This window comes from Aotus nancymaae, unplaced genomic scaffold (assembly GCF_030222135.1).
Source record: "Aotus nancymaae isolate 86718 unplaced genomic scaffold, 86718_ANA_hifiasm-v0.15.2.pri h1tg000015l_1, whole genome shotgun sequence".
Classification (NCBI taxonomy): Eukaryota; Metazoa; Chordata; class Mammalia; order Primates; family Aotidae; genus Aotus; species Aotus nancymaae.
In genome coordinates, this window is record NW_026988427.1 from 6,865,359 (window position 1) to 6,876,753 (window position 11,395).

Here is an 11,395-nt window from a genome sequence, read left to right on the forward strand (position 1 = left end):
GTGGATATGTTATTATTCTCCTAGTTTCCCATGAACAACCCCCTTCTTTTCTTTGTTCTCCATCACATGTTTACCTATTTAGGAAAGTTTTAAGTTTTAGCCAATCAGGATCGGTCTAGATTGTGCAGTCCAGCTATAGCCAATGGAGATAGGACACAGCAGTAAGGACCCAACGCATCAGGGATGAAAACTTCTGCTTTTCTTTGTTTGATGTGCTGTCATGGCAATCAGACTTCCGAGAAGCACCCTTTCTGCAGAAAGTAAAATCACCTTTCTGAGAAAAGTTCTTTGTCTGAGTGCTGGTTCTTCTTTTCAGCACTGAGGAACAACCATTTGTTTCCAACATAATTATTCTAGGAAACTGAAATTTCTTGTGCTTCATGTTAGCTTTATTAGATCTTTGATCAATTAAGAAAACTGGGTTATCTAATTCCATGAAAGGGTCATATGTGCAAATTAGCCACCAAATGCCAAAAGAACCAGTAAACCAAAAGAGGCAAACAAATCCAGTTTGTCAGTTTGGGGTGATTTATAAGGGGAACTTACAGTCAGAAGTGTGATATTGGCCAGCTGTGAGACAGGTAGCTCTCCATACCACAATCCCCCAGACTCAGGGCTTCTATCTTGGAGAAAAAGCATGCCCACTCTGGAAGGAATGCGTAGGTGGCTACAGATGTCACAGTCTATCATTTCTTCCACAAGCATTGTTTTGAAGGAAATTTACAAGGAATAGGTGTTCATACATAAAGAATAATGTGGCCAGAAGCCTCAGGATTACCTGAGGTCAGGAGTTCAAGACCAGCTTGGCCAACGTGGTGAAACCTGTCTCTACTTAAAAAAAATACAAAAATTAGGCAGGTGTGGTGGCAGACGCCTGTAATCCAAGCTACTCGGGAGGCTGAGGCAGGAGAATCCCTTGGACCCAGGAGGCAGAGGTTACAGTAATCTGAGATCATGCCATTGCACTCCAGCCTGGATGATAGAGTAAGACTTCATCAGAAAGAAAGAAAGACAGAGAGACAGAGAAGGAGAGAGGGAGGGAAGTAGGGAAGGAATAGTGTGTCTGCTAGACATTTTAGGGGTAGCCAGGAGGATTAAGCTTTAAAATAAAGTCACTCTTGTCCTCACACCTCTCTATTAAAGAGCTAAGGTTTTATCTACAACGATGTAACTTTCCAATAAAATATTTGCCTTTTGAGCCTCTTAATTATCACTCTGGTTAAGTAAATAATATTTCATAGCTACCTGTGATCCTATTTTGATCAAGTGCTTTAAATCTTTGATATTTTTGACAAACTTCCCAAAATCAAATCCTAAATTACGTCTTTTAAGAGATATATTAAACTAATTAGGCTTATTTAATATGTTAATGATATGGAAAGCATTGTCAAATAATAAACGTTTAATCTTCTTGGAGTTATATTTGCATGGCTATGTTATTAGTATATGTTCCCTGAATTGTACAAAATTCCTAGAAATTTGCCATTAGTCATAATTTTAGTTACTATGCTAAAATACAGGTCACAGCAATAACCACATGTTCTTGTAAGTTGTGTCATTACTATAACGAACTCCCATCAAATCTTTAACCACAGTCATTTTCAGTCTTGTTGTTCACAGTTAATTGCATTATTCTAATCCTTTTCTGAAAGCTTTTTGCAGGCAACTATAATTCCAAACTGTGTGGCTTCAACTCTGACAAGTACAAGTTTCTGATAACTTTTAGATCATATCATCAAACTGGCTAAGAATTTCCAGAAATCTAATGAAGAAACTGGTGGGATTATGGAAGTGCTAACCAAGATCAAATAGACCATATCAAAGCAAAATGGAGTTATAGCTAAATACCACAAAATCAAACGGAAACTTTAAACATGCAGGTCGGTTCCCGAAACATGCCAGTGTTTCTCAACCTTTATCTCATTTTTGTCTAAGGAGCCTTTTTAGATGTCGAATGAATTATATGAGACTGAATAAACTGATAAAGAAGAATTATAGGTTTTTACATTTTTTGTTTTATTTGTAACATTACTGGTTCTTTTGATGTTTTGTTTTGCAGATTTAAGGAAACTTTCTGAATCTATCTATAACTTAACAGCACGTTGATAAAGTATACCTTTGTGAATAGAATTGAAATATTGACTTTTTCTCCCTACCGGATTCCTCCAGAATTTAGAAGCTAATTGTGAGTATTCTTATTTTTATGGCAATGTAGTTGTTTGGATAAGTTCCATAAGAATCTGCTCCCTTTATAGCATGACACAATTGGAAATGTTGGTTATATTACCAAGGATGTCTTGCCTAGGATGTCATATTTAAGAATGTACAAAAGATGAACTTACAGTTTCTACAGGCAAAGTCTGAGGTCTGCCTTGGTTTGGCTTCCTAGCTTTAAGAAGTTTTAAAAAGTCCAATCTGAAATTCTTTATGAAAAATCTCTGCAAAGCAAACTTAAAAGCAACCTATGTGGCCAATCCATATTTTTGTTGCACCTATGCAGATAATTAGGCCACGTTTGATGAGGCTAAACTTATTTTGCAAATAAATTCATCTTATTTTGGTTATCTTTGGAAATGAGGATACTGTGGATAGAAAAATTATGTTTCAAAAGAAAAACTGCAATATACCTATTATTAGATTTTAGCCCAATTCATTGCTTTCAAGTTTTTGTTCTCTAGCTATATACTGGAATAGATCCTGAATTCTTCTAAGTTCCTTCAATCCAATTTTCTCCCATGAAATCACTAAGAACAAGAACTGCTCTGTTCTTGAAGCCCTAGAAGCTGAAGCGGGACAGTTCAATGTAAATTTAGAGGGCAGACCAGCACAGTGGCTCACGCCTGTAATTACAGCACTTTGAGGGAGTTGGGGAGGGGGTGGATTATGTGAGGTTATGAGTTCAAGACAAGCCTGGCCAACGTGGTGAAACTGTGTCTCTACTAAAAATATAAAAATTAGCCAGGCGTGGTGGCAGATGCCTGTAATCCCAGCTACTTAGGAGGCTGAGAGGCAGGAGAATTGCTTAAACCCGGGAGGTGGAGGTTGTAGTGAACCAAGACCACATCATTGCACTCCAGCCTGGGTGATAGAGTGAAACTCTGTCTCAAAAAAAAACATTTAGAGGGCAGCCCTATGCCTGATATGTGGGCTGCACAGAAAGTTCATTAACCAAAATGCCCAGTGCCACAATCAGAAACATTCAAACTGCAAACCAGGATAAGAAATTGATGACTTCTTGCTGTGGACAGCTTTTCCCAAGGTGTTGGAGCTAGACTCCCCATTATAATGAGACTCTTGTCCCTCTTATGTTTTCCTTGCTTATACATACCTCTTTCTCTTGGCAGGGTAATGATATAATTAGAGTTTCACAATAAGTAGCTTCTGAGGGTAACTTGGCAGAGTGTTGGATCTGTCACATCAAACCTAAATCTTTACATGACCTAAGAAATCCTTTAATCCACCCAGTGGCTAACTTTAGCAACTTTCCCAGTGAACCTGTTTGTTCAAATTACACCAGGGCTACCTTTTATAGAGTTAGATTTCCAGACCCACTTGTTCTTTTTTTTTTTTTCAAGACAGAGTCTTGCTCTGTTGTCCAAGCTGGAGTGCACTGGCATGATCTCGGCTCACTGCAACCTCTGCCTCCCAGGTTCAAGCAATTCTCCCGCCTCAGCCTCCCACCTAGCTGGGATTACAGGCGTGTGCTACCGCGCCCGGCTAATTTTTGTAGGTTTAGTGGAGACGGGGTTTCACCATGTTGGCCAGGCTGGTCTCAAACTACTGACCTCAGGCGATCCGCCCACCTCGGCCTCCCAGAGTGCTGGAATTAAAGGCATGAGTCCCTGTGCCTGGCCTTCCACTTGTTCTTACTCCGTGTCCCAGTCACGGGACACTAGACCATAGCATAACTACCTACTAGCTGAATAGGGAGGAGTCTGTGAAATTTCTGACACTTCTTATTGACACTTCTTGTAAATACATCGGGTATTATAGAGACGCCATTGCAAAAATTAATGAACAGGTTACTTGTTTAAAATGAGTAGGTTCCTCGTCTGGTTTATTCTTTTATCTATTTGATTTTAGCTGGTTTGGTTTATGGGGATCCTGGCTAAAGAGAATACTCCAAACTCTTGGCATTATCCTTCTGATAGTCACAATGGTAGTTTCCATGGTGCACTGTCTTCTCTTAAAAGTTTTAAATAGGCCGGGTGCGGTGGCTCACGCCTGTAATCCCAGCACTTTGGGAGGCCGAGGCGGGTGGATCACGAGGTCAAGAGATCGAGACCATCCTGGTCAACATGGTAAAACCCCGTCTCTACTAAAAATACAAAAAATTAGCTGGGCATAGTGGCGCGTGCCTGTAATCCCAGCTACTGAGGAGGCTGAGGCAGGAGAATTGCCTGAACCCAGGAGGCAGAAGTTGCGGTGAGCCGAGATCGCACCATTGCACTCCAGCCTGGGTAACAAGAGCGAAACTCCATCTCAAAAAAAAAAAAAAAAAAAAAGGTTTTAAATATTTGCATTCAGCCATTCATTGAATGTCAGATAGTCTTTCTTCTACTAGAATGATAAAAACTGAAATATGTGATTATGAGGACACTGTAATTTATGAATGACACGTTGAGACCACAAATCCAAAATGATGATGAGAGTTAGTGCTAAAGCCCTAAATTTTGGTCATGCCCTCAATCTAGGTAAGAAAGCAGGGAAATTGTCAAACAAAAATTATAGGAGGCTATCATTTTTTGTTTTTTTAATTCTCGAGACAAGAGTCTCGCTCTGTCGCCCAGGCTGGAGTGCAGTGGCACAATATCAGCTCACTGCAACCTCCAAGGAGGCTACTGTTTTAAACTGAGCTCCTATTCTTCCCCAATCGGCCAGAGTCACTTGCTAAATGGCATATAATCAAACTAAGATTTTAACAATGCAAATAGATCCCAAAACATGACAGTGTTTCTCAACCTTCTTTTCATTGTTGCCCCTCTAAGGAGGCTTTTTAGACTTTTCCCCCAATCACATTTTCTCATGAATTTTTAATATCACAGATATGCTGTGTATTTGTTTATGCATTCTATGTGTATCTATATGTCTTACATTAGTAGAAAAAGATTCTTTTCTACTGCCCTCCAAGAACCGAAGTCTGCTCCTGAGAGTCATTATTGCCCCAGCTGAGTATCCATAATCCAGACAATGATCATCAGTGATTTGATGGTGAACATTGGCATGTTGAGATCTGCTGACACCATCTGAAGTCACCAATCATTCTCTCTCTCTTTTTTTTTTTGAGATGGAGTCTCGTTCTGTCACCAGGGCAGAGTGCAGTGGCTCAATCTCGGCTAACTGCAACCTTCCCTTCCCGGGTTCAAGGAATTTTCCTGCCTCAGCCTCCCGAGTAGCTGGTACTACAGGCACACACCACCATGCCTGGCTAATTTTTGTATTTTTAGTAGAGATGGGGTTTCATCATGTTGGCCAGGATGATCTCTATCTCTTGACCTCATGATCCACCCTCCTCAGCCTCCCAAAGTGCTGGAATTGCAGGCGTAAGCCACCTTGCCCAGCCCAATCATTCTTAAAATTGTAGAACAGACCCTATGGGCCTTCTGAGATAAGGTAATAGGAAGTAGATGGCACCACCTAGTAGGCATATTTGCGAAACAAAGAACAACGAACTTGAATCTAATCAAGTTTCCAGTTCTAATCAATTTAGAAGAAATACAAGGATACACTAGCATGTTAAAAACAGCAGGAGGAAACAATCAGTTAAACCCAGAATATACAAAGTTCTGCAGGATGAATGACCCGGTTTACTCAACAAATGAAAAACATTAAAAAAAAAAAAAAAAAGGAGGAGGAGGGAAGGAAGAAACTAATAGATTAGAAGAAATTTAGAAGGCACATCAACCAGACGAAGTGTGTGGGTTGTACTGAATGTGTTTTAAATGTTATATCAAGGAATTGCTGAACACAATACAATTTTGTTGAGTGTGATGATGGCATTAAGGTTTTGGTTTTTAAAAGTCTTTATCTCTCAGAAATTCATTCTATTGCATTTATGGGTGGAATCATATAATGTCTTGAATTGACTTAAAATATTTTAATCCCTTTCAAAAATGCTTGGGATGGGGATTAAGGAAGCAAGAAAGGCAGAAGGTGAATAATTGTCAAGGCAAGCTTGGTGGTACAGCTGGATGGGGTTACCCTCAATACTATTCTCATCTCTACATCTTTATATGTTTATTATTTTTCACAATAACAAGTTTTTTATTATTTGTTCAACCTAAACATTCTAAGACAGACATAAAATAAAGAGGGTGGCTAATAAACGCCTTGTGGGAATCAGAGTCCCCCAGTCTAGGACCTTGGAAAAATGCCAAACTGTCTTTTCTGCACTGGGAATAACTTGTCTGCTTTTACTTTTAAACCCTGTGGTTATTTTTGAAATGCTAGTTTATTTTCCCAAGGATGCCTGAAACAATGATTGATTTTGGAAAGCTATTTCCAGGCCGCATTTTCTAGCTGTACTTCAAAGCAGAGCCTTTGCTCAGGCCTCCTCTTCCTCAGGGTTTCCACGTCCCCTGCCACTGACCACTACGCCTCCTTGGCGCTCCTCCTCCTCCTACAAATACTCCAGCTCCCTCTTCATTCCTCACTCCTCCTCTTCCCCCCAGTCCACGCCAGACAGACAGGGTCCCCACTGTTCTGGGCTAGGCCCCTGTTTCTTTTCACCCAGGGACAGAGTCCCCTGACTTACGTTACCATCACTGAGCGGTTGACTCCCGAGTCCCCCTCTCCAGCCCAGCTGACTCTCCTGCTGATCCTCCAGGATGTTTATAGCCTGCTGCTGGGTGCCTCCATGACATCCCAGCGTCACCTGTTCCAACCTGGGGCATCATCTTTCTTTCCATGCCACTCCCTTTTCCTGAAGTGACTACCTATAAACAGGGCCATCATACTCAGACATTAGAAGTTGGGATATAAAATAGCTACATGGCATCAAACTTGGGTTTCTGTCCTTTTACTAATTCACTTAACAAATATTTATTGAGTGACTACTGTGTTATCAGGACTGTCTGGACACAGCAGGCATTGGGGACACAGCAGTAAAAAAGACAAAGTCTCTGCTCTTACGAAGCTGCCAATAAACAGTCAAGTAAATATGTAACATATCAGGGCAAGGCAGTAGAGAGTGATGGGGTTGATACAAGGACGGCTGCTCTGAGGATGTGACGTTGGAGTGGAGACCTGAGTGAAGTGAGGAGGTGAGTCATCTGGACACCTGCAGAGCGGGATTCAAGGCAGAGGGAATAGCATGTGCAAAGGCCCTGAGGCAGGAGCACTGTGGCAGATCCTAAGAGCAGCAAGCAAGGCAGAAAGACTGGATTGGAGTAAGTGAGAGGTGGTAAGAGATGGGATCAGAGGAATATCAAGGAGCTTGCTGGTGCAAGAGTTTTTCGGTCTCAAGAAGGGCTCTGAGTTTAGTCCTGGCACAATGGGAATCCATCAGAGGGTCTTGAACAAAGGAATAATATTATTTCATTGATGCTTTTATCACATCCCTCTGGTTTCTGGTTGGAAAATATCCTGTAGAACATAGAAGCAAGGAGACTCATTAATGTATATATCCATGATACCCCATTCTCAGCCTGGTATGTTTATCATGTGATATGAATGTTTGTTCTTGTCATTTGGAAGTTAAGGCCAGTTTAGAAGTGGGCACCTGCCCAAGACTTCCATGCTCCTATGTGTGCTTTGTCCGTGGTAGCCCCTAGCAGACCACGTCAGTTGTCACAAGCTCAGGAGGTAAGAAGCTGAGTGCTCCCTGGACCAGGGCCCTTACATGAGCTGCCTTGGGTGCCTGGATCTCTCTGCCCCCAGCTTTTCTCACGTCTGGCTCTTTCTCTTCAGATCTTACCTTAAATGTGAGGCCTCAGAAACGTCTCCTCTGATACCCTATGTAGGTGGCATCCCCTTGTTATTCTCCACCATTTTTCTCTGTCCATTTCTGCGGCATTTATTACACATCACATTCATGCTTGTTTTCTAGTTGGTGGCCCATCTTCTCCCCACTAGACAGCAGAACCGTGACTGTGATCTTGTAGCCATAAGTGGAAAGAAAGAGGTCCTCAGAGAGGCCACTTGGGAGTCCTGACAAAGCAGAGCCTGGAACCATCAACAAAGCAGAGGCTGGAACCAGACTTCTTGTCGAATGACAAGGTAATAAACCCTGATGGTTAGGCTGCTATTGTTGAGTATTCTGTTACTTGCAGCCAGAAGCATTTCAATGGGGCACATTCTGTTTTACCAAAGAGGAGACGAAATCTCAGACTAGTCAAGTCACTGGAAGAGATATCTCGGCCTTCTCCCTTGCTGTTCTCCACTGACATGCCTTTCTCTCCCTGCTCCTGCATCCTCCTAGCAAGGACAGCCTTCTCCTATTTAAGGTCCACTTCAAGACCCCTCCTTCTAGGAAATCTTTGATCCCACCAACCATAGGGATCTCTCCCCTCCCTCTGCATTGCAGAGGATGGTAGGTGGGGTGAGGAGGATGCAGGCAGGGATCCTGGGAGGGAAGAGCTGCTCCCAACACCTCCTAGAGCGAGAAGACTTAAACATTTGCCTTTAAAAAAGCTGTAATTATTTTTCATGTTGCAATTAGGCTTGGTTTAAAAAGAAACACGTTAATTATTCTATTTCCTGCTGAGTCTTTGCCAGAGCAGCAGCTCATTTCCCACTCCCCCAAAGTGCTCAGAGGTATTGCCGTGCCCAGGATCTGCAGGGCGCACAGGGCTTTCTCTATCTCTCTGTCCCAGTCTCTGGGGACGGCATTCCAGGGTCCCCGAGGCAGCAAGTAACTTCCTATTGAAATCTGAGCCCACTTCTCTGGTCAATGGTGCTCTCACCAGGAATTGTGGGAGACATGGAGGCCCAGGCCTGGGTGGAGCTTCCTGAGATGAGCTGTCGTGGGGAACCTTCCTCTGGGCGTGACTTTCCCTCTTGTTTCTCATCAGGTCCTCTCAAGAACCCTGGGAGATGAGAAAGGAAGAGTAATTGTGCTGGAATGACTAGATATTCACATGAAAAAGAATGAAGTTGGGCACCCCATATGCAATAATTAGCTGAAACGAATCAAAGACTTACATATAAGTGTTAAAACCATGAAACCCTTAGAAGAAGACATCAGGGTAAACCTTTGTGATCTTGGACAAGGCAATGATTCTTTATACGAAACCAAAGGCACAAGCAACAATGACCAAAAAAAAGTTGAGTTGGACTTCATCAAAATTATAAACATTTGTGCTTCAAAGAGCACTATCAAGAATGTGAAAAAAACAACCCACAGAATGGGAGAAAATGTGTGCCAATCACATACCTGATAAAGGACTTGTATCTAGAATATATAAAGAACTCTTACAGCACAATAATAAAAGGACAAATAACCTAATTTAAAACTGGGCAAAGGACTTAAATAGACATTTCTCCAAAGATGATATGCAAATGGCCATTAAATACATGAGACGATGCTCAGCATCTTCAGTCATCAGAGAAATCAAAACCAAAATCACAATGAGATACCACTTCACACCCACTAGGATGGTTAGAACAAAAAAGATGAACAATGACGAATGTTGGCAAGGATGTGGAAACTTGGAACCCTCATGCACTGCTGGTGGGAATGTAAAATGGTGCAGCTGATTTGGAAAGCAGTCTGGCAGTTTCTCACAAAGTTAATTATAGAGTTATCACATGCCCCAGCAATTCACTTCTCGGACTATACCCAGGAAGATTGAAAGCACATGTCCACACCAAAACTTGAGCCCAAAGGTTCAGAGCAGTATTATTCATAATGGCCAAGAAGTGGAAACAACCCAGATGCCCATCAACTAGTGAATGGATCAACAAAATGGCATATCCATACAGTGGGATATTATTTGGCAATAAAAAGAAATGAAGTTTTGATTTATGCTATGACATGCATGAGTTGAAAACATCGTGCTCAGTGAAAGAAGCCAGACACAAAAGGCCATCTATTATATGATTTCATATAATGAAACTTCCATAAAAGAACAATCCATAGAGATTAGTGGTTAGTAGGGCATAGGGAAAGGAGGGAATGAAGAGGGACTGCTAATTGGTATGGGGTTTCTTTTGGGGATGATGAAAAGTTTCTGGAATTGATAGTGGTGATGGCTGCACCACTAACTGTCCTTTTAGAAAGGGTGAATTTTATAAGATGTAATTGCACACTGAATTGTACTCAATTGTAAACTTAGGAAGGGTGAATTTTATGGGCTGTAATTGAATTACATCCCATAAATTGGGATGTAATTGAACTGTACACTTAGAAAGGGTGAATTTTATGGGTTGTAATTTGTGTATCTATTTTAGAAGAACGAACCCTGGGAGCTGCAGAGGCTCCCTCCCTTCCTCCCTGCTGGTTCTTCACTCTCCACCCTAGTCCAAGCCACCAGCCTTGAACTGAAGCCGCAGCCATCAGCTGGGCCTGCCGCTCCCTCTCCTGCCCGCCCTACCCCCAGCACCCAGAGAGCTCTTTTTAAAATGTAAATCACATTACGTGCCTCCCGTAGGTAAAATGCTCCAGCACTTGGATTTAAATTCAATCTTCCGTGGCGTAGAGGGCCTGCGCAATTTGTCCCCTTCCAGCCTTGACACACCCTCATCCCACATCCCCCCTGATTGTTGTCCCACAGACAACCGGGGCCTCTCCCTGGTCTTTCGTGGGTGGCCCCCTCTTGTTCAGATCTCAGCGGCAATGTCACCTCCTCTGAGAGGGCACCCTCTGAAGCAGCTTATTTGCTTCCCCCAGCGCTTCGCCCTGTCTTCCTCCTTCACTTTCACAGCCTGCGCTCACCTTGTTCACCTGTATGTTCGCCTGTTACCTCTCTCCACTTCTAGAATGTAAGCTCCTGAAAACCAAGATCTAGCGTAATGCTTGGCACGTACTAGGGTTTTGTCCAAAAGAACACCAGGAGCTTTATTGGTGATATCAGTTTGCAAACCAGGAAGAGAAAGACTCCAGAGTAGATTGAAGGGGCTCTCTCTTTGAAGAGGGAAAGGGCAGGTTGGTTTTATCCCTCACAGGGTCTATATTACACAATAAAGTCATACATATTCATCAGGTTTGGGGGAAAGCTATGCATATTTATGAGGAGAGCCGAGTGCACGTACAATGGGTAAAAATATATGTGACATGCATCCCGTGTTTACTTTGGAGCAGGTTTTGGCATTAAAATGAGGTGGAATTAGGCCGGGTGCGGTAGCTCATGCCTGTAATCTCAGCACTTTGGGAGGGCAAAGCAGACGGATCTCCTAAGGTCGGGAGTTTGAGACCAGCCTGACCAACAGGGAAAAACCCCATCTCTACTAACAATAC

General features: G+C 42.4%; 1 long non-coding RNA gene across 1 annotated transcript; it reads left to right on the forward strand.

The window, feature by feature from the left end:
* The first annotated feature begins 2,060 nt into the window (after positions 1 to 2,060).
* On the forward strand, positions 2,061 to 10,017 carry LOC105726796 (uncharacterized). Its single transcript, XR_001109636.2, has 3 exons — positions 2,061 to 2,185; positions 8,048 to 8,217; positions 9,012 to 10,017. It is a non-coding gene; the product is annotated as an uncharacterized LOC105726796 (long non-coding RNA).
* The last annotated feature ends 1,378 nt before the right edge of the window (positions 10,018 to 11,395 follow it).